This window comes from Carcharodon carcharias, chromosome 2, assembly GCF_017639515.1.
Source record: "Carcharodon carcharias isolate sCarCar2 chromosome 2, sCarCar2.pri, whole genome shotgun sequence".
In the NCBI taxonomy this organism is placed as follows: domain Eukaryota; kingdom Metazoa; phylum Chordata; class Chondrichthyes; order Lamniformes; family Lamnidae; genus Carcharodon; species Carcharodon carcharias.
In genome coordinates, this window is record NC_054468.1 from 227,460,465 (window position 1) to 227,486,818 (window position 26,354).

Sequence of the window (26,354 nt, forward strand, 5' to 3'; positions counted from 1 at the left end):
ATTCAAAGAGACTTGGGCGTCTTTGTACAAGGGATACAGAAAGGAATGTAGACGCAGCGAGCAATTAGGAAGGCAAATAGCATGTTGGCCTTTATTGTAAAGGGATTGGAGTACAAGGATAAAGAAGTCTTGCTACAGTTGTGCGGGGTTTTGCTGAGACCACATCTGGAATGCTGCGCGCAGTTTTGGTCTCCAGATTTAAGAAAGGATATACTTGTAGTGGGGGTGGTACAGCAAAGGTTCACTAAATTAGCCCCTTGGGATGAGAGGGTTGCTGTATGATGAGAGGCTGAGTAAATTGAGCTTATATTCTCTGGAACTTGGAAGAATGAGAGGCGACCTCATTGAAACCTACAAACTTCTGAAGGCGTTTGATAGGGTGAACGCCGAGAGGGTGTTCCCGCTGGTCAGGGGATCAAAAACACGGGGTCACAGTTGTGGGATAAGGGGCCGATCATTTAGAACTGAGACGAGGGGAAATTACTTCACCCAAAGAGTTGTGAATCTTTGGAATCCTCTACCCCAAAGTCTTGTGGATGCTCCATCGTTGAGGACAGTTAAGGCCGGGATAGACAGGTCTTTGGTTCCTTAGGGATTAAGGGATATGGGAGCAGGCGGTAAAATGGAGTTGGAGCCCAGGATCAGCCATGATTGTGTTGAATGACAGAGCAGGCTCAACAGGCTGTGTGGTCTATCCCTGCTCCTATTTCTTAAGTTCTAATGTCCCACCATCCCGCTCTTTCCACACGTCCTTGCAGTTTTTCTTTTGTTTCTTTACTTGCCCCCGTTACCAGCCCCTTTTTACCTACACCATCAGCCCTTTTGTCATTTAATCCCCGGTCTTCCATCCTACCACAGACCTCCCCTTTTGCTCTTTCCTCCTGCCCCTCTTGCTCGAACACTGTTAAATCTCTGACCTCTTCCCCTTCTGACGAGAGGTCACCCACCTGAAATATTAAGCCCGTTTCTCTCGACGCGGCTGTCACCTGACCTGCTGAGGATTCCGAGCTGTTTTTGTTTTGTTGCAAAGTTTTGAGATCACGTTCCGAAACAATAGAGAAATGAAAGCGTGCCTGGTTTCTGGTTGAGCTCAGTATCTGCTGGGATACATGGGCCTGAAGAAAGTAAGTACCTTCTCATTGAATTCAGGGTCTGATTCCTCATTGATCTGAGGATCTCTAATGACTACATCAGTAATGACGACCCTGACAGTTATCATCGATTGTTGTAAAAACCCATCTGGCTCACTAATGTCTCTATAGAGAAGGAAATCTGCCGTCCTTACCTGGTCCGGCCTAAATGTGACTCCAGGCCCACAGCAACGCGGTTGGCTCTTAAACAAAAACAAACAGTGCTGGAAAAGCTCAGCAGGTCTGACAGCATCTGCGGAGAGAAAGACAGAGTTAACGTTTCGGGTCCGTATGACCCTTCTTCAGAACCCTTAAGAGCTGACTCTTAACTGCCTCTGCAGTAGTGTGGCAAGCCACTGTCTTCAAGAGCAATTTAAGGATGGGCAACCAATGCTGGTTTTGCCGTTTAAGGGGTTCCCGTTTAAGACAGAGATGAGGAGGAATTTCTCTTCTCCGAGGGGGTGTTAATGTTTGGAATTCTCTTCCCCAGAGAGCAGTGGAGCCTGGGTCATTGAATATATTCAAGGCTGAGTTAGATTTTTGATTGATAAGGGAGTCAAGGTTTATGCAGGGGGGAGGGTGGGGTGGTGCTGAGGGGACCAGCGGTTGGGGGTGGCCAGGAAAGTAGAGTTAAGGCCACAACCAGATCAGCCATGATGTTATCGAATGGCAGAGCAGGCCCGAGGGGCTGAATGGCCTACTTCTGCTCCTATTTCTTATGATATGGTTATGATCTCTTGCTGGCACTCGTTGCAAATTCACCAGATTCCTCACTGTTGCTTATTATACAAAGCTACGTGCTGGAATGAGCACACGTAGCGGCAGTCAGTTGGGGGACAGCGTTGGCTTAGGTCGTGACGCTCTGCCCTGTTGGATAAAGCTGTTTGCACTCGCTCTCTGGGTTTAGACTCAAAGAGTGGTTACTGGTTAGATAATGAGGGGTGCTGGGGGTGGGTGGGGGGAAGGGTTGGGTTCCCCTCTGTGGAAAAATCTCTCAGTAAAGTTAATTGCCTTGAAGTTAGGAAAGATCAAAAGATTAGAAGGGAAAACATGGCCACGTACCATCAGTATTTGCTGATATTTGGCATTTGTTGCCGAGAGTTTCAGAGAACACAGTCAGTATGCAGCTCTATTAATAGAACTGGTCTGCCACAGTGTTCAGCAGAATGTGTTGGCTCTGCCTTCGAAATGCAGATCTTGTCTCTCTCTCTCCCTCTCTCTCTCTCTCTCTGTTGATTTTTTTTTTTGCTTGTAGGATAAAAGGTCATTCCTAGCAAGGAAACATGTCACATGATTGCCAGAAAGACGAATTGGAAGAACCAGCCAAGTCCTGAACTACCCAGACTAGCGTTCAGCCAGTTTAAAGAAGGGGACACGCTGATTCTGTAACCCCCCCACCCCCACCCTCCCCCCCCATCTCCAGTGACTCTCAGGTACTGGCTCTCTTGCTGGGATGGAGTCCCATGGGCACTGGCAACCCCCTGCATCCTCGCCCAAGTGACCATTTTCCAAGTGTGAGCCAAAACAGTGAACGTGGACTATTCGACTGCGGGAGGGCACACTGGGCAAGAGAAGGAGCCATGGCTGATTCCCCTACCTCGCACCATCCCAGACCGTTAACACTGAGGACCATTGCACAGCTCCAACAGCTAATTACTCTGCTAACAACTTTGTTTCTGTTCTCTCCCCCCACTGTTGCTTGGGTAGCTTGTACTCTATGTTTAATAACCAACAGCTTTTTATGTTATTATTGTTCACTGCTGGGATGTGGGCGTCGCACACAAGCCCAGCATTTATTGCCCATCATTAATTGCCCTTGAGAAGGTGGTGGTGAGCTGTCTTCTTGAACCGCTGCAGTCCATATGGTGGGTAACAGGGATATTGTGGTGAAATTTTAACTTACTCAAAACCCATTCGCGTACAGAGTCAAAATTGGATCAGTTGGCTGGAATGATTGTGTCCAGGGAACTGGGGAAAACTATTGACCTTAGGAACTCTAGGGAATCTTGATATTTTAAGAGTGTTCATGTGTGTTCATGTGTGTTAGTTTTTGCATGTTTTTATTTCTTTGTGCCCGTTTGTGTGTGTGGATTTGAACATACAAACATTAGAAGAAGAGCTGGAGTCTGCTTTGCCATTCAGTAAGATCATGGGTTAAACCCATGACCTAAAGAGCAAACGGTGAGTAGAAAAACCGCGGGAGATCTAACAACTTGCCGACACCGATGACACGCGTGGTTTCATCAGCACTGTCAAGGCAACCTATGGCCCACGAACCCAAGACCCCCCCACGCTGCTCAGAGCCAGGCATAGACGGTAGCTCATCAAGGACAAGGGGGCAGTCAGTGCTCACTCTCGCTGGAGAGATCACTCTGAAGAACTCCTCAAGCCAGACTCTGGGCGGAGTCGTCTGGTCCCGGTGGGCAGCGGGGGTCCTGGTAGGCGGGGGCAATTTGGCGTGAGGGGCAGAGACCGGTTGCACGCCATTTTGTGAAACAGTTTGATTGTCCGCACCACCTGTCAATGGTGGGCCGAGTTCCCCACCACTGCATGCTGGGAACCTAATTTCAATGCTTTAGCATCCTGTTATAAGCCCCACTCGCCGGAATCATCCCCTCACGTCAAGTTTACTGCCCACATTGGCGTGACTTCAGAACAACGTGCTTCACGACTGCCGTTCAAAGGCGTGCACCCGGTGAGCTGAACCTCGAGGGGAACGCGGAGGTGAGTGCGCACGACCTTACGCAGCGCTCACGACCATCGTCCGTAGGACATAAGGGAAAAGGTGCTGTGCCTTCGTGGAGGGCACACACTAGTCACTTTTCCCCGGTTGGCTTTCAGTCCGTTGCCGGGGCAGGGGGTCTAGCGCAGGTCAGGCCAGGGGCAGGTGAGGGGGAGCTGGGGCAAGGCAAAACAAACCGAAGGAAGTACACAAGCGCATGTTGGGTGGGGAGGGGAGGCGAGGGGAGCAGCCACACACACGGGAAAGCTTGTCCAAGGTGAGCATTCTCCCACAGCTGAGGCTGTTCAGCAGCAGCTCCGTTGACGTGATTGGAGTCCGGCCTCCGAAGCATTTCTCCCCACTCAAGCGACGCAAAAGCATGAACGTGCACCAAATGTTCCAGAACTTTCACCCCTCGGGCACAGTCTGCAAATTAATGTGTGTTTTGGTGGGGGGCGGGGGGGAGGGGGGCAGCCGAGAAATTGGCCAACCAGGCAAGTTATGGGACCCCTGGTGCAGTCACTGGTGGAGATGCTCACAGCCCCTTGCAATGTCTTTATTCAGGTTTGGACCAGTATCCATCCTGGTTCAAGCTACTGCCTGAGCTGAGAGCACAGCCTGCAGTCCAATGGGCAAAGCTGGCACCAATTGGTCAAGTGGAGTGGGGTTTCAGACAGCCATGAGGTGCCCTGCACACTGTCCATCCAAGTGGTGGCCAACACTCTCCTGCATGTGTGAAGGGGCCTTCAGCATTAGGACACACTTGCACACGTCCCTCTTTGATCCTGTAGGGGGAGAGCATCGGGATTGTGGAGCCTGGTGATTTAGCGGTGTGCATCATGGCTTACAGAGAGCAGAGAAGAAGAAGAAGAGAGTGACAGAGGCATCTGGCTCAGCAAAGGGAGGAACATCTCCCACAAGATGAAGAGGTGACAGGGCTTGCTGTGCCCACAGCTGAAGATCCACAGAGAGCCATCGCTCGTAGGCACTTTGCTGGACCCAGGGTCCATAGGTGGTGATTGTCATTCCTGCAGATGACTGAGGACCAATGTCGCCGAAGACTGTGCGTGTCTAGGGAATTGGTTGGTCACATACGCACCTGCTGCTAGATTTGATGCCACGGGGACCCGGGAGGGCACTGCCAGTGGCCGTGAAAGTGACCGCGGCGCTCAATTTTACACCAGTGGCACCCTCCAGGGCTCCCCAGGTGACCTGTGAGGGATCTTGCGAGCCTCCATCCACAAGTGTATCCGGGAGGTCATGGACGCCATCTTTGCGAAGGCACAGAACTTTGTGCATTTCGCCCGGGACCAGGAAAGCCAGGAAGCAAGAGCGCCGGGATTGATGCGGATCTCTGGTTTTCCAAAGGTGCAGGCAGCCATCGACTGTACTCACGTGGTGCTCAGATCTCCATGGCAACAAGCAGTCAGCCATGTCAACCTGTGTTCAGTAGGACACTGAGCACACCGAGAGACTTTGTGGGAAGTCAAGATGTCGGAGGGAGCGCACAAACATCCAAACTGTGTGCCCACCCAAGCACCACCTGCCCCAAATGTGGCAGAGTCTGCAGGTCGCACGTTGGCTTATCAGCCATTTCAGAACCTATTGGACCAGAGAGGAAATAAATATCTGTCTAAGAAGACAGTGGCTTAACTTCTACCTACGCTCTACTCCCTTGCCCAACCTCTTTGTCTCTTGATTCCCTTAGTGAGCAAAAATCTATCGACCTCTTTCTTGAATATACTCAACAACTGTACATCAGGGAGGTGACAGCATCATGGTAACATTGCTGTACTAGTGATCAAGTGGGCTAGGCTAACGCTCTGGGGTGCGTGGGTTCACATACCAACTGTTGGGCTTTGAATTTAGTTAATAAATCTGGAATTGTAAATTATAGTCTCAGTAATGGTGACCATGACAACCATCATCAATTGTTGTAAAGACCCCCATCTGGTTCACTGATGTCCTTTAGGGAAGTAAAATCTGCTGTCCTTACCTGGTCTGGCCTACATGTGACTCCAGACCCACAACAATGTGGTTGACTCTCAACTGCCCTCTGAAATGGCCTAGCAGGCCACCCAGTTCAAGGGCAATTAGGGGTGAGTAACAGATGTTGACCTTGGTGGCGACGCCAATATCCCATGACAGATTGAAAAAAACCCCACAGCTTTCTGGGCTAGAGATTTCTAAAGATTTTGAGCGAAGGAGTTTCTTCTCTGTCTTATCCTGAAACTGTGTCCTCTAGTCCTAGACTCTCCGGCCAGGAGAAGCAGCCTCTCCGAATCTACTGTCAAGCCCTCTGAGAATTTTATATGATTCAATATGATCACCTCTCATTCTTCTAAATTCCAGAGGATATAGGTCCATTAAAGTCATGTGTGTGTGTTTGGTAGTGTGTGCTTTTCTCCTTAATAGCACACACCATCAATTCATAGAGAGGAATCATCCAATTTAATTGCTCAACTAAAGTCCTATATAGAACTTTTCAAACCCCAGGTTTATCAAGCAGCAGGCCACGAGCACAACAATCCTTATATCTTCCCCACTCAACCTCAGCCTACTACATCCTGCAGGAAACTCCAAACCCCAACTCAGCTTCAGAGCATCTTTCACCTCCGCTGCTTGGCTGCTGATCTGTCCCAGTGGATCATGGATCATTCACCCCAATGTGGAAGCGAACCGGTATTTGACCTTTTGAAATCAACAGCAACTACAATTGCACGGGTTCTACAATGGCCAAGTGATCTACTCTGCCAGATCACTGGTCGAGGGATGAACATAGGAACGTAGAAAATAGGAGCAGGAGTAGGCCATTCGGCCCCTCACGCCTGCTGCACCATTCCACTAGATCATGGCTGATCACCTATCTCAACGTCATTTTCCCACACTTTCCCCATGTCCCTCGATATCTTTGGTATCTAGAAACCTATTGATCTCTGTCTTGAACATGCTCAATGACTGAGATTCCACAGCCCTCTGGGATAGAGAATTCCAAAGATTCCCTGCCCTCTGAGTAAAGAAATTCCTCTTCACTTCAGTCCTAAATGGCCTAGCCCTTATTCTGCGACTGTGACCCCTGGTTCTAGAACCCCACTGTCAGGGGAAACATCGTCCCTACATCTACCCTATCGAGCCCTGTAAGAATTTTGTATGCTTCAATGAGATCACCTCTCATTCTTCTAAACTCTAGAGCAACTCCTCAATCTCTCCTCATCGGACAATTCCACCATCCAGGAATCAGTCTGGTGAACCTTCATTGTACGCTCTCAATGGCAAATATATCCTTCCTTTAGTAAGTAAATCAAAACAGTACACAATGCTGCACTTTGGCAGGAAGAATAGAGGAGCTGAATATTATTTACATGGAGAAAGACTGCAGAAAGCTGCAGCACAGAGGGGTTTGAGAGTCCTTGTGCATGAGTCACAGAAAGCTAACATACAAGTTCAACAGGGAAGGCAAATGGAATGTTGGCCATTATTTCAAAGGGAATGGAATATAAAAATAAGGAAGTCTTGCTAAAACTGTACCAAGCACTGATTAGACCACACCTAGAATACTGTGAACAGTTTTGGTCCCCTTATCTAAGGGAAGATGTACTGGCATTGGAGGCAGTCCAGAGAAGGTTCACTAGGTTGATCCCGGGTATGGAGGGATTTTCTTATGAGGAGAGGTTGAGTAGGTTGGGCCTGTACTCAATGGAGTTTAGAAGAATGAGAGGTGACCATATTGAAACATATAAGATTCTTAGGGGGCTTGACAGGGTAGATGCTGGGAGGTTGTTTCCCCTTGTGGGAGAGTCTAGGACCAGAGAACATAATCTCAGAGTAAGGGGTCACCCATTTAAAACAGAGATGAGGAGGAATTTCTTCTCTCAGAGGGTAGTTAAACTGTGGAATTCTTCACTACAGAGGGCTGTGGAGGCTGGGTCATTAAATACATTCAAGACTGAGATAGACAGATTTTTAATCAGTAAGGGAATCAAGGGATATGGGGAAAAGAGGCAGGAAAGTGGAGTTGAGGATTATCAGATCAGCCATGATTGCATTGAAAGGCGAAGCAGACTCGATGGGCCGAATGGCCTACTTCTGCTCCTACATCTTATGGTCGTATGGTCCAGGTTCAGTCTCACCAAGGATCTATACAAATGCAACAAGACTTCTTTACTATCGAAGGGTCATGAGGACTCGAAACGTCAACTCTTTTCTTCTCCGCCGATGCTGCCAGACCTGCTGAGTTTTTCCAGGTAATTCTGTTTTTGTTTTTGTTTTGGATTTCCAGCATCCGCAATTTTTTTGTTTTTAAGACTTTTTTCTTTATTCCTGTGCTCCTGGTGATGGTGAAAATGACTCCCATTATGTCCCATGGAGTATTTCCCCACCTAGTCTGTACCTATCCCTATAACCAATGGCCATACATTATCTATTTGTCAATTCTCCCCTACTAATTTTCTCCATTTTCTGGAACCCCCACTAAAGGCGATTGAACAGGTATATACGTGGTGGCTCCTCAAAACTCCATAATAGCCAACTTAACCCTGAACTGCCACTTTCTAATGACGTACCCGATGCTGCAGTTCCTGATCATGTCGATCCAGTGAGAGAACCTCAGTGGTAAAGCTACATTGCTCTAACCAAACAAAGAAACCACCTCAGGCACTTAATCTTTTACTCACCTAACAAGTATATATGTATACGTTGTGGATTAAAATGTTCTTTATAAGTAGGAAATGTAAATGTAAAGGAGGAGGAAATGCACTTATTGAAGGTGTAGCCTTTTCCTATTACTTATTCGGGGTCACAGTTGAACTTGAATCTACAGTAACAACTAAAAATTGCATTTATATATCACCTTTAATCAGGCAATACATGCAGTGCATTATTAAACCAAATTTGACACTGAGTTACATAAGGGGATATTGGGATAGGTGACCAAAGAGGTAGGTTTTCAAGACCATCTTCAAGAAGGAAAGAAAGGTAGAGAGGCAGAGAGGGTTAGGGAGGGAAGTCCAGAGCTTAGGGCCCAAGCAGCTGAAGGAATGGCCATCAATACTGGAGAGATTAAAATCAGGGCAGCATAAAATGCTAGAACTGGGGCAAGTGCAGATATCTCGAACGGCTGTCAGGCTGGAGGATGGCATAGAGTAAGTCTTTGCCCCTCATCTACAAGTGCATGGTTCCACCAGGGTCTGCTCAATGTTACGGAAGTGGGCACCCTGCTCACATCTCACCTCACTAAACCCAGGTTATCGAGACAAAATCTAAGTGGACACTCCAGGGCAGCACCGAGGGAATGCTGCAGTGTCGGAGGTGCCGTGTTTCAGGTAAGACAATAAACCGAGGCTCTATCTATCCTCTCAGGTAAAAGATCCCACGGCACCATTTCAAAGAAGGATTGGCGAGCTCTGTATCAGCTGCCCGGCCTGATATTCAGTTCCACTTAAGAGCTGAAGATTGAACAAGGTGTTTAAGAGGTCGTCCAGGCAATTATATCGAAGGAGGATTTCTGGTCTGGTGAATCTGGAATATCAGGAAAAGAAGCCAGGTTGTGAACGAGCTTCCAGGTCAGCACTTCAGTTACAACTTCGTCGGTTTGAAGCGTCTCAATATTAATTCTGTTTCTAACACCTGAATGGAATGGAATCATGGGCACTGTCCCTTTTAGATCACATGATAAGGTGACTCCCATACTCATGGTTGATCTATTCAAGAACTGAATGAAGGACCAGGAGTGTGGGGACTGGGGAGGGGAGAGTGGAAGGGGTGGAGGGTGGTGGGGAGTTCGGAAAGCCCTGTGACTTAACGTGCTTCTTTTGCAGGACTGTAATGACTTGACATGCCAGACAGGTTTCTACTTGAAACAGAAACTTTATTGACAGAGAGCTCTTCAGCAGTTACATGCTTGAACCAGGTCCTTGACTAGAAAGCTCCCCCGCCCCGGCCAAGATTACCCCTGCTTAGGGCTCATTCGTCAAGAACAATCACGTGACCCCGAATAAGTAGTAGGAAAAGGCTACACCTTCAATAAGTACATTTCCTCCTCCTTTACATTTACATTTCCCACTTATAAAGAACATTTTAATCCACACCATATACATATATACAGGTCAGGTGGGTAAAGATTAAGTGCCTGAGGTGGTTTCTTTGTTTGGTTAGAGCAACGTAGCTTTACCACTGAGGTTCTCTCACTGGATCGACATGATCAGGAACTGCAGTATCGGGTACATCATTAGAAAGTGACAGTTCAGGGTTAAGCAATGCGTAGGCATCACGTATATCTATTCTAGTACAGCCTGTCACCTCAGGGATTAGAGGTTCGACATTAATCACAGGCGGATTAGCTGGTGGTTGGGATGTCTCTCTACTCCTAAGATGATCCACATGTTTTCACACAATTTAGTCTTCCAATTCCACCTGGAAGGGCAAGGGACCAGCTTCAGAGAAAATTATACCAGGAAACCAATTAGGTCCACTTCCAAAATTCTGCATGAAAACTGCATTTCCCACAGTGAACCTGCGAGCTTTGCTATGAATATTGTGATTCAATTTTTGATCACTCTGGTTCTTTTCTACCTTCCCCTCTAAGGATGGAAACACCAGATTTAACCCAGTACATAAGCAGCGTTTCATCAATGATTCAAACAACGTCGAACCCATAGTTGAATGAGGTGTTGTATGATAATTGAGAAGAAATGGGGAAAGTTGAGTTTCTAGAGTTCCTTTGGATAACCTCTTCATTCCTGATTTGAAAGTTTCCACAGCTCTTTCTGCTGACCCATTGGATGAGGGATGATATGGGGCTGTTTTAATATGTTTGGTTCCATTTAAACTCATGAATCTCTGAAATTCTGTACTGGTACAGACTGTACTGTTATCTGAAACAATGCTTTCCGGTAGGCCGTGTCCACTAAAACATTGATGCAGCTTTTCAATAGCGGCACTCGATGTCGGTGATCCGATTTCATACACATCCAGCTATTTAGAATGTGCATCCACAATCAATAAAAACACAGTACCTAAAAATGGACCTACATAATCAATATGTAGTCTAACCCAGGGTCGACCAGGCCACTCCCACGGATGCAGTGGAGCTGAAACAGGCAACTTCTGTTGTTGCTGACAATGGAGACAGTGCTTGACCATGCTTTCAATCTCACTGTCCATGCCAGGCCACCAGGCATAGCATGTTCACCTTTAGTATGCCTGGATGAGCACTGTGAAGCTCTGTGAAGAGTGAATCTCTTCCTTGTGAAGGGACGAGAACTCTTGATCCCCACAAGATTCTATCTTGGCAACTTAACTCTGTTTTTTGGACATGGAATGGTCTCATCTCTTCAGACACTGGTGAATTCAGCCACCTTTGCAATACCAAGGTCTCGGACCTTTGACAAAATTGCCTCGCTGTTCGTCTAATTCCTAATTTGCTCCAAACACACAGGCGAAGAGTCTAAGAAATTCAGCACGAGCAGAACTTCTTGTGACACTGGAGCATGTACAATACTATCTGGTAACTGGAGACAACAGAGTGCGCCCACATTTGCAATAAACACGCCAGGATGGTGCATAAAGGTATACTCATACGCCGATAATTCAAAGTCCAACATTGAATTCTTGCTGAGGTTTGAAGCGGAATGGCTTTATCCTCACTGAATAAACCCATTAATGGTCAATGGTCCGGCACTATGGTGAAATGTCGCCCATGCAGATACTGGTGGGAATTTCTTCACTCCAAATATCTCCGATAAACCTTCCTTTTCAAGTTGTGAATAACCCTTCTCGACTCCAGAGAAGGTTCTGGAAACATAGCCAATTGGCATTTCGGAACCATCTTTCATCCTGCGTGATAACAAAGCTCCCACACCATAAGGAGACCACAGGTTAATATTAATTCTTTTGATGGGTCATAATGTACCAGTAGACATGATGAATGCAATAACTTCTTAACTTTCACAAAGGCTTCTTCTTGTTGTGAGCTCCATGACCAGCGATGATTTGTTTTCAACAACAAGTGGGAATGAGGCTAACACTTGACAAGTTTGGCAAGAAGCGGCTATAATAATTGATCATGCCCAAAAAAGGCTTGAATTCAGTGACACTGGTAGGAGAGGGCGTCTCTTTGACTGCCCTGACTTTCTCCTCTACTGGGTGCAACCCCCATGGAATCCAGCCGGTGACCCAGGTGAGTGATTTCTGGCGCTTGGAATGTACATTTCTCTTTCTTTAATCATATATGGGCTTCCAAGAATCTTCTTGAAACCTCTTCCTGGTGAGCCAAATGTTCAGCTTCCATTGACTCTGTGATCAGAACATCAGCCAGGTACACGACCACTCGGGGAAGTGCTTGCAAAAGACTCTCCATGGCCCTTTGGAAGATTGCACATACAGACGATACTCCAAAGGGTAGGCGAGTATATTGGTACAGGCCCTTGTGCGTGTTGATGGCTATGTATCCTCTAGACGTGCTTTCCAGCTCTAACTGTCGGTATCCATGGCTCATGTCCAGTTTGGTTTAGGATTTGCCTTCAGCTAGCTTTGCGCACAAGTCCTTTATTCTCGGGACAGGATATTTATCTAGTTTAGCTGTTGTAGCCCCCACAAACGTGTATAGTTTGGTCAGGTTTCATCAGAGAGACTATGGGTGCTGCCCCATCTGATAATTGTACTGGCTGGATGATGCCTAACTTTTCTAAGCAGCACAATTCTGCACCCACCTTCTCCTTTAGAGCGTAGGGCACAGGTCTAGCCTTAAAGACATGTGGTATCGCCTGAGAATCTACAAACAACGTTGCTTGCAAGCCTTTTAACTTTCCTAATTTGTCACGAAATACACTGGCTGGGATTTTCTGGCCCTGTTGTGGATGGGACCCTCTGTGGACGGGGCTGTGCTCCAGCCAGAAGTCCATTGACTTGCGATGGGACCGGAAGATCCTGCCCACTGTCGTATTACCTTAGCAGCTCAGAAACTCCTTCAGTTCTCACTTGAAATATTTCAGACCATTTGGGCTTAATCTTTTGTAATCAGTCTTGGCCAAGAAGACTAGGTCCTTCACCTGTCACTAAGATCACTGGAAGCTGAGCTGTCTGTAGCCGATAGGACACAGGTACCGTGGGGATGCCCTTTACCTGTATTGACTCTCCAGTGTATGTCTTCAATTGAGCTATGGTTTGCTCCAGGCTCAATGGCTGGATACCCTCATTTAGGTGTTTAAATGTGTGCTCCCCCACCATTGTGGTTGAGGTTCCCATATCTACCTCCATTACTAGTGGCTTCCCATTCGCTTGATTTGGGGTAGTAATTGGTTCCGTTTTCACTGTTTTGACAGTGAATACAGAGGAATAGATGTCGGTATGGGCAGCTTCAGGTTCCGTTCTATTATTCACTTCAATCATTTGGGTCTGCTGCCTTACAGGTTGTTTTGATTTCGGCCTGCATTGCTTTATTATGTGTCCTTCCTTATGGCAGTAATAGCATTCTGTCTCCTTGAACCTGCAGGTGTCCAGTGTGTGGTTAGCCTCACATCTGTATCAGATTAACCTTGGAGTTGCTGCTGAAATCCTTCTACTGGACCTTTTGGTTTATCAAACAGCAGAGACTGTCTCTCACTTCGCTGCTGTGTCTCTGGTTTTTGTGGCACGCCTGGTCGGTAGGTTCCCACCCCACATGAGGAGCGGTGCCATGTTGCACATTCTGTAAAACCTGTGAGCCTCTCACAGCACTTTTCACGGCTAACGCTATTTCCATTGCGCGCTTCAAGTCAATGTCGACTTCTTGCAAGTAAATGGCGCTGGCTGGCGTCACCGTGAATTCCACAAACTAATCGGTGCCACAACATATCGTTGGGTGTGTGTCTGAAGTCGCAGTGCTCAGCCAACTGCTTCAACTTCACTACGCAGGTTGTGATGGACTCTCCTGGGGCCCTTACTCTGGAGTTAAATTTAAACTTCTGCATTATTACAGGTGAAGATGCGTCTCCACAAGTTCTACCAATTTGTTGAAGGATTTAGAATTGGGCGCATTCAGGGCTGTCAGATTGCAGATGAGGTTATACGTCTTTCTATCACAGGCACTCAAAAAAATTGCTTTCTGCTTCTCCTCCGCGGTAATTTTGTTCACCATGAAATAAAAACCAAGGCGCTCTACATACTGGCTCCAGCCTTCCATTGGGGTCGATTCTGCTGAACAGTGGTATGACTGGTGAATATACTTTTTTTTCCATAGGAACTGATGTACTCCCATTCACAAGGCGAGGTGCAGCGGGGAGCTATTTTACCCTCGTCGCTAAATGTAATGAATTGATCGACTGGACAGGTTTCTGCTTGAAATTGACAACTTTGTTACAGAGACCTCCTTCAGAAGCTCCATGCTAGGAGCGGGTCCATGGCTAGAAGGCTACACCCCCTGGATTACCCGCGCTTAGGGCTCATTCGTCAAGAACAATCACGCAGCCCCAAAGGAGTAGTAGGAAAAGGCTATACCTTCGATCACTATAAGGACACAGCCAAGGAGCTATTTGTGTTGACAGACTCATGAACTGGTGTGGCACAGATGAAAGAGCACAGTCCTCACTCTGCCCTGTGCTGCCGTAACCTTTCTCAATACAGATGGAAGAGACAGCTTTAAAAATGGGCTCGGATTCAGAATGAACGTTAAAGGCACCAGTAACTAATTGGGGAGAGACTCCAAGGGGCGGTTAGCGCCTGTTTCTGACAATTCTGAGCTACATCAATAGAGACTAATGGAACAGCTGTCCTGACATATGGAATCCAGTTAAAATGTTGAATTCAGAGGGAACTGCACATTGAGCCAATTTAATCACCTTAAAATAATTAAACCGACAGAATCTTACATTCCTGAAGGCAGCCATTCAGCCCATCATGCTTAACGCTGGATCTTAAAAGAGCTATCCAGTTAGACACACTGTTCTCCACTCTTTCCTTACAGACCTGCAACATTCTTTTGTCTAATTAAAAACAAAACATCAAGCACTTTTCATACATTTTGAAGTTGATGACAGGATTTTGTGAAGGGGGATTATTACTGAAAAGGGAAAAGTGTTGCCAAAGCTTTTTGTCTTGCACTCATCAGGACAAATACAAGAATGTCAAATTTCCAACGATGACCACAAATTATGCTCCAAGAGATAAGGGTGATGATTGGTTGGCAAGTCAACTCTGATTGGCCGAGGCATTGCTATGGAGAAAGCAACAGGGAACTATAGCCTACAGCCCAATTGGAGCTGACTTGCCAACCAATTGTCATCTTTTTCTCCTGTCGTATAAATTGTTTGAAATTTGGCATTCTTGTGATGAGCGGAAGACGAAAAGTTTCAGCAACATGTCTCTCTTTTCAGCAAGATTCAAGGTCTGTACTATGAAGGTGGATTCATTGAGACAGACTTTATCAGTTGATTGTGACACTGCTGCCTTTGTTCCAACTGGCCCCATGACTGCAAGGCTGTTCGGCATGTTGATCATGGGAGCTTGCTGTGCACAAATTGGCTGCCATGTTTCCTACATTTCAACAGTGACTACTCTATATTCTCTGGAGTTTAGAAGAATGAGAGGCAATCTCATTGAAACCTGAAGGGGCTTGACAGGGTGGGTGCTGAGAGATTGGTTCTGCTGGTCGGGGAATCTGGAAGGCGGGGTCACAGTCTCAGTATAAGGGGCCGATCATAAGGGGAAATTACTTCACTCAAAGATTCACTCTGAATCTTTAGAGCTCTCTAGTCCAGGGATGCTCCATTGCTGAATATATTTAGGGCTGGGATAGACAGATTTTTAGCCTCTCAGGGAATTAAAGGAATATGGGGAGTGGGCAGGAAAGTGGAGTTGAAACCCAAGCTCGGCCATGATCGTATTGAAGTGTGGAGCAGGCTCGATGGGCCATGTGATTCTACCCCTGTTCCTATGTACACACCAAAAAACGCTTAGATGAGTTGTAAGGCACTTGGGGCTGTCTTGAGGCTGTGAAAAGCGCTATATAAATACCAGTTCTGTTTCTTTTCGCTTTTGCAACAAGACTGGCACTGCACCAGTGTAAGTCATAGCTGCGAGATGGTTTGCTGGCACATAGAGGCCCCTTTAATTGGTTAGTTGGGTTGTTATGGTGATCTGGTGCAATGGGAATGGTGGCTGACTTGTGCCTGGCAGCCATCATTAGTGCTGATATTTGTCAAACTGGGTCATACCTGCTGTTTGGACAGATGACATGCTATTTTTTGCCTTGGCAAATAATAAGACAACGAGAGTGTGATGTATTTTGAGCCAGTCACAGGAAATGGAGGGGGATAAAGCAATAAGATTAAACTGCTTGGAGCGAAGGAGGCGAGAAACCAGGTGAGACCCTCTAACAGTGTTTCTTTAAGAGCAAATGAGCAAGGAGTCAAATCTGTCTTGTCAAAAGTGATTGACTCACCTTCAGGAAAGGTTATTGCTCCTACTTTTTTGTTTCGCTCGTGGGAAAATGAGTCAATTGCTCCTGTGAAGAGAGACAAGTGGATTAGGCTCCAACAGGAGGGGCAGTGAGTGGTGACCATCATCTGTAAGGGTCTATTCCAGGGACCCTGCAATTCACACTGCTCATAAAGTACATGGGTGGGGGGGTGGGGGGGTGGTGTGGGGTGGTGGGGTGTGGCGGGGGGTGGTGGGGGGGTGGGGTGGGGTGGGGGGGGGTGGCGGGTGGCGGGGGGGGTGGTGTGGGGTGGTGGGGTGTGGCGGGGGGTGGTGGGGGGGTGGGGTGGGGTGGGGGGGTGTGGCGGGGGGTGGTGGGGGGGGTGGGGTGGGGGGGGGTGGCGGGTGGCGGGGGGGGTGGTGTGGGGTGGTGGGGGGGGTGGGGTGGTGGGGGGGTGGGGTGGTGGGTGGTGGGGGATGGAGGGGGGGGGTTGGGGGTGGGGGAGGGTGGCGGGGGTTGGGGTGGTGGGGGTTGGGGGGGTGGCGGGGGGCGGTGGTGGGTGGTGGGGGGTGGGGGGTGGGGGAGGGTGGTGGAGGGTGTGGGTGGCAGTCAGTGTGAGGGTGTCGGGGGCTGGGGGGCAATTCACAGAAATAACTTTTCTAACGACACTGAACTGTGTGTGTGGCCGGATGACAGCTCAAGGGGAGATTGAAAGCATTCAAAACGTCTGAGTGAATGAGACCAAAGTAGAACGGAGAGACTTGCGTTTATATTGGCACTTTTCATGACCACTGGACATCCCAAAGCACTTTGCAACTGGTGAATTACTTTCTGCAGTGTAGCCACTGTGTTGTAATGTAGGAATCTCAGCGGCCAATAAGCTCACAGCAACCAGCAATGTGACAATGACCAGAGAATCTGGGGGCTTTTTTTGTGTGATGTTGATTGAAGGATAAATATTGGCCAGGGCACTGGGGACAACTCGCCTGCTCTTCTTCAAATTAGGCCCAGCATGTACCTGAGATGGGCCTCTCCACATCTCACCTGAGGAATGTAAACTTCAATAGTGGAGCACACCCTCAATAAGGCACTTGGCTATCAAGCTTGATCTATATACACAAGCTCTGGAGTAGGGTATGAACCAAGAACCTACCAACACAGTAACACACATGTAACCAAGTAATCCACAGCTAACGATTGCTGAAGGTGATGATAAAGTATATACAAGATGATACAGAGCAGCACTTGGGAAATGGGTGCAATACCAATCCTGTAAGACTTTGCTCATCCCTCTGATTCAATCTTGCCCCAGCCCAAAAGTGTGAGAGCTGCTGGTGTAATGGTGATATCACTGGGGGGGTTATAACCCTGAGGCCTAAGCTGAGGCCACAGGTTCAAAGCCCACCATTAGCAGCTGGGATGTTAATTATTTAAAAAGGATCTGGAGTGAAAACTAGCAATAGTATCCAAAGAGCCATTGTTTTTGGTTTTAAAAACCCATCTCGTTCACTGATGTCCTTTAGGGAAGGAAATCTGCTGTCCTTACCCAGTCTGGCCTACATGTAGCTCCAGACCCACAGTGATGTGGTTGTCTCTTAAATGCCCTCAAAGGGCGATGAGGGATGGGCAGCAAATGGCAGTGGTTGCAGGGATGCCCCATCGCCTGAAAGGCTTAAAAAGAAATACCCGCGCAAACCAATCATGACAAAGGACAAAAACCCACGGAGCTGGTGTCCGTCTACAGTTGCTGCGGTCACCCTCTTCCCCCACTTCCCGAAATTTACCTCAGGTCACTGCAAGGGCCCTGATTCATTCTTCCGAGTAAAACGATGAGCTGCCGGCGAATTCACGGCCAAGGCGGGTAATTTGTCAAAAATTTAAATGAGGATGTAGGCCTGATTAAAGCAGGCGCTGCCTGGACCCCTCAGACTGTGGGCCCCAACACAGGACCTGTGAATTTCCAACTCTGCCTCTGTTTTCCTTATTACCATCGCCTGGGTCGCACTCCTTTTTTTTTTAATCATTCGCAGGATGTGGGTGTCACTGGTAAAGCCTAGCATTGATTGTTCAGCCTGAATGGCCCTTGAGAAGGTGGTGGTGTGGCTGTGAGCTACCTTCTTGAGCCACTCCAGTCCATGTGGTGTGGGTAGACCCATAGGCCCAGAAGTTAAAAAAAAACCAGTAGAAAATGGGGAATAAGAATACTGACCCGAACTGGTCTTAAATACTTTAAAATGAAGCACCCCAGTAAAAGCTGGAAATAAGAGCACTGGTCTGACCTGTTTGTTTCTTACTGGGGCGCTGTTAGGGAGGGAGTTCCAGGAATTTGACCCGGTGACAGTGAAGGAGCGGCGAAGGAGGTGAAAGGAGCTAAATAAATGCAGGCAGCTGTCGCCGTCGTGGTTACTGTTGTTGGATGAGGCCAGTGTTTGCAAGAGTGCGTGGGTCACTCCTATTCAGATCACTTAGGTGGGAACTTGCCTTGAGAAGGAGCACAAAATGGAACTGAACATCAGGGCATATTAAGCAGGGAATCTCCTCACACTGTTCTTTTCTTTGGAACAGAGGAGGCTGAGGAGACATTGAGGTGTATTATAGGGGGTCTAGACAGAATGGATAAGGCCCTATTCCCCTTGACTGAAGGGAATATAACCGGGGGCGGGGGAGCAGATTTAGGGTCAGAGGTAGGAGGTTTATAGGGGATTTGAGGAGAATCTATTTCCCCTCAGAGAGTGGATGGTGGTCTGGAACCTCACTGCCTGAAAAGCTGGTAGAGGCAGAAACACTCAGCACATTTAAAAAACACTTGGACGTGCACCATAAGTGTCAGAATCTACAAAGCCACGGACCAAGAGCTGGAAGGTGGGATTAGGCTGGATGTCTCCTTGTCGGTCAGCACAGACACAATGGGCCAAATGGCCTCATTTGGGCTGTAAATTCCTATATGGTTCTCTCCGCTTCTACTGAGCGCTTCCACATAGCAGGAAGAATATATTAGAGGCTGCCCGATATAACAGAATGAGGAAAGAGGGCTCGAAGAGCTGAATCGTCTACTCTTGCTGTTGTGTTTCAAATCCAAACTGAAATGTTAAACAGTAATCACATGGATAAATTGACATGAAAATCAAGATTTCATGTGGTCCCCACCATGGTAATGAGGGTCTGGCACATTTAGGGTTAATGTGGGACTGAGTATAGTACCGCCCGCACAGTGATGGAGCAGAACACATGACCTGCTCTTAAGGGTCAGCCTAGTGTTGGACAGAACCATGTGCACAAGCAAGCGTGGAGACAGTTCCTAGCTTGACCCCTTTACTGTGTACATGTACATAGTTCTTGCAGTTAATAAATGCATACTGTTCATCTACTTAAGACTATGAAGATTTCATTACGAAGATTTCATTAAGACCTACTGATCAGTGTCGAACACCCTACAACATGGTGGCAGCGAATAGAAAAACCCAAAGCCTCTCAAAAAATGCAGGAAAAATCCTGCAGGACGAAAGAAAAAGATCGGAAAAGCATTCTGAGCTGAAGAGGAGCTCGAGAAGCAGACGGGCAGAGGAGAATCGACAGGGAAAAGCTCTAAAGAAAGGCTTGGAAGCTGAAGGCAGGAATTTAAAGCTCCTCACCGCAGAAGAAGGATCCATTGGATCTCCTGGAAGTCCAACTTCAATTCTCGGAGTCAGCAGACCTATCACGGGTGAGCTAAAGCTTTGAAATTCCAGGATACAGCAAGTCCAGAGAAACTTTTAAATAAAAACAGAATTACCTGGAAAAACTCAGCAGGTCTGGCAGCATCGGCGGAGAAGAAAAGAGTTGACGTTTCGAGTCCTCGTGACCCTTCGACAGAACTTGTCGAAGTTCTGTCGAAGGGTCATGAGGACTCGAAACGTCAACTCTTTTCTTCTCCGCCGATGCTGCCAGACCTGCTGAGTTTTTCCAGGTAATTCTGTTTTTGTTTTGGATTTCCAGCATCCGCAGTTTTTTTGTTTTTATCTTTGAAACTTTTAAATAGTTCAGTGGCCAGAAATAAAAACTCCACCGGGAAACCCAGATTCCCGAGTTGATGCCTGAACACGTGGCATCCGAGCTTGATCCAAGGAGAAGGATAATAATTAACTAATTTAGAAGAACCGCGAGCAAATAATCAGTTTTAAAGACCCGCAAAGTCCACAAATGGACGCTTTTGCGACCCTAAATCTTGAGGCTGAAATGGAAAAATCTGCAGCCAGTCAACCCAAGCAGCCATTGTTTGGATTTTTTACGAGGCTGGGTGTGAGAGCCGTTGCCGTGGGACCCCGCCAAAACCGGCAAGCGTGGGGAAAAATCCTTTGCCTTCGAAAGAACGGCAGCGCCATCTTGAATTTCAGCAATTTCTTAAAGCCGAACCTACACTTTAACATTTTTTAACCATGGATCAGAAATCCACCCTTCCGGATCAGTTTAGACTCATCCGAGGCCCAGGTCAATCGTGTCATTGGGGGATCAAAGCAAAATACTGCCGATGCTGGAAATCAGAAATAAAGGCAGAAAATGCTGGAAAAACTCAGCAGGTCTGACAGTATCTGTGGAGAGAGAAACAGAGTTAACGTTTCTGTCTCTCTCTCTCTCTCTCTCTCCACAGATGCTGTCAGACCTGCTGAGTTTTTCCTGTTCCTGAGCATTTTCTGTTTTATATTTCGTGTAACTGTGGACTTTGGAGGAATCCTTAGATCCACGAGTGCTTCAGGTCTGGATAAAAAGACAGAAGTTCAGCAAATTAACACACTGCGTCATTCGGCAGGCTTGATAGCGGACAGTACTGTTGCTAGACAAGGAATCATTGAGTCATCTGCTAAATTTGAAGAAGTGTTAAATTGATTCTATGTGTATATTAACCTAAGAAGTACAAAATCCTCGAAAGGGCTAAATTTAATAAGCATGTCCAGCAGCCAAGAGAACATGTCAACTGATTCATTGACGGTTTGTACAGGATGGTGAAGGCTGCAAATCTGAATATATTATCGGGGTAGAACAGCTGTAGAAGTAGCAGACGACGCAGTCTCAGACATGTTGCAAGTGAAGGAAGGCCTAACCCTCGAGAAAGCTGTCCAGGTTGTTAGGCAGTCTGGACTCGGTGTGCAGAACGGGTCCATTTTAAGCGGAGAAAGTTAAGCCATGGAGCAAAGAAAACTCCACAGTCCAGTTAGTTCAACAGCATAGAAACAGGGACATTCCAGGCCAAGAAAGCAATACCCTGACTGGCCAATAGAGTGACCACTTGGAGTGAAGCACCTCCACAGGCAAGATCAATGTCCTGCAATTTCAGCCCAATGTTTTCAATGTAACAGTATTGGATACTTTGGCAGACTGTGCAAGGCCAAAACATCTAAACACACAGAAGACCCAAAGGTGATTCATGAGGTGGAGACTGCACACCAAGGGGACACGCAGCCCTGCTTCTTGGGTGAGGTCAAAGACCCAGGATTTTTCTTTTAGAATGCAGACATTTCGGTTAACAGCCACCTCACTAATTTAAATTGGACACGGGAGCCAGTGTTATGGTCCTATCAGACTAAGGACCATGGCTGAGAGACCACTCTACGGGCTCGCAGGAATCCAACTTCCGGTCATAGGTACAATCCTGGAGCCGCTATGGAGGCAAACAAATCTTCCAACTGATGTACCTCATCCTTAACCAGTCTTTCTTTCTCTTGAACGGAGATGCCTGTGTAACCCAAAATGGCAGAAAATGTCAAAACAACCATCCTTGTAAATTATACAGAACTGTAAGTTCCCCAGAGCTCAAACAAGAGAAAGTACCCTGGCTGTCGTCTCTCTTTGCAGGGCAGGTTTGTCCATTTTATTCCATTACAAATGCCAGGAAGCCCTCATTGGTCAGACCAGCCAGCCACTCCGATGGTTCCCACCATGGCTCCAGTGGAGGATGGACCAACCAGAAGAGCCTCAAACTCCGGCTCTGCCACACCACACAGGGAAAAAAAACCCACATCCTCAGAACAGGAATGGCCATTTTCCAGCACAGGGGACATCGCAAATGACCCACATGGTGCAGGAAGAAGAGGTAAAAGCAACATGGGAAAGGGCACAATTGTCGTCCAGCCCTGCAGGAAACTGAATGGACCGACAACCACCTATCACTACAACTGCCGAGTAGATAAAGAGCGGTTCAACTCCAAGGAATGGAAAAAGAGGATGAAAAGATACCAGAAGAACCTCCAAATCAACAGAGTTTACCTGCAATGACAGAGCTGACCACTTCTCCGACAGTGGTGCGAGCAAGATATGGAAGGGTCATAAGTCCTCCAGACCACCTGAACCTATGAACTCAGAGACTAAAAGTGGGGTGGGAGGTGGGTATGGGGTAGTAATAATGATGTTTATAGATGGGGTAAACTGGAATAACTTGAAATGCATTGGATAAAGACTTGGGGAGGGGTAGTAGTATAAGTGTCTGGCACATACAAGATTAATGTGGGACTGAGTGCAGTACCACCCACACAGTGATGTAAGAGAACACATGACCTGGACCTGGTGGCCAGTCTAGTGTTGGACAGAGCCATGTGCGCAAGCAAGCATGGAGACAGCTCCAAGCTTGACCCCTTTACTGTGTATATGTACATAGTTCTTGTAGTTAATACATACATACAGTTAACCTACTTAAGACCACAAAGACTTCATTAAAACCTACATTGTATCCAACACCCTAAACACCCACCAGTCAAGGCTTTATTAGCAAAAGCACACGTGGACAGGGTTTTCTAAATGAATACCAACTCTCCAGTCACTGTGAAACTTCTTATCAATAACGTTGAGGTAAGCTTGTCCAGATATCAGGATACACTTTCAGTGCATTTGATAATATGTTCAAACAGGTTGTCCCAACTTTGGGAGGATGATTGGCAAGGTCACTTGGAATGTGCTGTGTTGAAAATGGGGCCACTCTTGTCTCAGGCAGACATCAATCGTCATTTCTCTGCATTCTACGAGAGGGGTCGGGAAGGCGCAGTGAACATGCTACTTGGGCTTAGAGTGGAAAACTGTGAAGAAAAATTCACAAAAATTCAGCTGTTGAGGAAAAGGAGATTGGGAAGGTAGGATCCAGCCTTTACGCTGGTGAGAGCTGTAAATGCCGAAGCAACTTTATTGCAAGGGAATGGAGTATAAATGTGGAGAAGTCATGCTACAACTGTACAGGGCATTGGTGAGACTGCCCCTACAGTACTGTGTGCAGTTTTGTTCTCCTTACTTATGGAAAAATACACCTACATTGGAGGCAGTTCAGAGAAGGTTCATTAGACTGATTCCTCGGATGAAGGGATTGTCTTATGAGGAGAATTTGAGCAGGTTGGGCCTATACTCATTGGAGTTTAGAAGAATGAAACGTGATCTTATTGAAATATCTAAGGTTCTGAGGGGGCTTGGCAGGGTTGATGCTGACGGATGTTTCCCCTCATGGGGGGAGTCTAACTCTAGGGGGCAGAGTTTAAAAATAAGTTTAAGAACAGAGGTGAGGAGGAATTTCTTCTCTCTCAGAGGGTTGATAATCTTTAGAATTCGCTACCTCAGGGAGCAGTAGTGTCTGGGTCATTGACAGCACCTTCCAAACCCACGGCCACTACCATCTAGAAAGACAAGGGCAGCAGACACATGAGAGCACCACCACCTGGAAGTTCCCCTCTAAGCTGCTCACCATCCTGACTTGGAAATAAATTGGCTGTTCCTTCACTGTCGCTGGGTCAAAATCCTGGAACTCTCTCCCTACGCCACATGGACTGCAGCGGTTCAAGAAGGCAGCTCACCACCACCTTCTCAAGGGCAATTAGGGATGGGCAATAAATGCTGGCCTAGCCAGCGACACCCACACCCCATAAATCAATATTCAAGGCTGAGCTGGACAGATTTTTGACCTATAAGGAAGTCAAGGGTTATGGGGAGAGGGGCAGGCCGGAAAGTGAAGGTAAGACCACAATCCAATCAGCCATGACCTTACTGAATGATGGAGCAGGCTTGATGGGCCGAATGGTCCTATTTCTTTGGATCTTATGTAACCAAGGGTGAGATGAGGAGACAATATTTTTATGCAGTGAATTGCTGTGATCTGTGACGCTCTGCCTGAAAGCTGGAGGCAGGTTCAATAGTAACTTTCAAAAGGAAATTGGCTGGATATTTGAAAAGGGAAGATTTTCAGGGTAATGGAGAAAGAAAAGGCTGGAAAGTCTAACCGGGTAGCTAGCACAGGCATGATGGCCCAAATGGTCTCCCTCTGTGCTGTAAGGTTCTATGCAATCAAGTTAATTAATTTGACCTGTGAGTGCAGAGTAATTTCTAAACCAAAACGAAGGGGACTCGATAGAGATTAGGTAGCACAAGAAATTGTTTTCAAGTTGCTAGTGAATGGTAGAATGTTGTTATGGAATTGTGCTCAGTTGTTGCTTGTGAAACCTGGTACTGTGCAAATTTCTGAGGCATTACAAAGCCTTTTTGTGGTCCTGTGGTTGTGTCACTTTGTGGTTTAAACTCTTCAACGTTCTTCTCACTCACGTCTCAAACTGTCCGCTATACAAAACACACTTATCTTAGGATGCGGTGGCTGTAACCTGCCCTTCACAAGCCCATGCACTCCTGTTGCTGACCTGCTTTAACAAATTCACTACATTTGTGAATAGCCATTCACAAATCACCTCCTGCCTGCCCTCTTCTCCAACCCACACTCACCCTGCTCTCTTCAAAACTCCCAAGCGTTGTTTCCCACTGCTCCACCATTAGTACCGAAGCCTTCAGAAGTCATACTCTCTCTGGAATTCCCTTTCCCAAACCACTCCTCTCTCCCCACCTTCAAAAACCTCCTGATAAACCGATGTCTTTGCCCCTGCTCCCGGCTAGCTGTCCTTTTCTGCTCAGGCTCTCAGATCCTCGTAAAATGCTTGGGATTCCAAAAGGAGGTGGTATAAAGAGTGCAAGTTATTATTGGATAACATTTTGGGGAAGAGAAGTGGAGGAACCATTCGTAGAAAGTTAGCTTATCGCTTCGGCTTAGAAATTGGGTTGCTCTGTGCACGTTCAACAAGCATAAAACAGGAGCCTCCAGGTCCAATCGGATGATGACGTGCATGTGCTCATTCTGTGCTGGAAGTGCGCCCCCTGCTGTATTAGCTCATTGGCACCCATGGCCCCACCCCTGAAACAGGCATTGGAACTTTGCAATTATTGCCCATCAAGTGCAACTTCCACAACACTCAAGAAGCTTGACACCGTCCAGGACAAAGCAGCTCATTTAATTGGCACCACATCCACAAACATTCACTCCCTCCACCACTGATGCACAGTGGCAGCAGTGTGTACCATCTACAGGAATTCATCAAGGCTCCTTTGACAGCACCTTCCAAACCCATGACCACGACCATGTAGAAGGACAAAGGCCAGCAGATAAATGGGAACACCACCACCTGGAAGTTCCCCTCCGAGTCACTCACCAATCTGTTTGGAAATATATCGCCGTTCCTTCAACGTCGCTGGGTCAAAATCCTGGAACTCCCTTCCTAACAGCACTGTGGGTGTTCCTACACCACATGGACTGCAGTGGCTCAAGGACCATAAGACCATAAGACATAGGAGCAGAAATTAGGCCATTCGGCCCATCGAGTCTGCTCTGCCATTCAATCATGGGCTGATAAGTTTCTCAACCCCCATTCTCCCGCCTTCTCCCTGTAACCTTTGAGGCAGCTCACCACCACCTTTTTAAGGGCAATTAGGGATGGGCAATAAATGCTGGCTCGGCCAGCAAAGCCCACATCCTGTGAATGAATAAAAAAAATTTGCAATTAGAAGGACTAACACCCATTTGGAGGCCCCAGTCTAAGCAAAATCCAATTGGTTTCTGCAGTCCCTTAGCCTGTGACGCAGAAAGGCTGCCACCAGTGATGTTAAGTTTGGCCTTTCTTAGGTGTGTCCTGTGACTCAGGTGGTAGCGCTCTGGCTTAAGGTTGCGTGTTCACACCCCATTCCAGGGCTCGAGCACAGAAGGTCAAAGCTAGTGAGGTTGGTGCTGCCTTTTTGACAAAATGTTAACCTGAAGCCTCATCTCCGCTTGCAGGTGAGTTTTGGA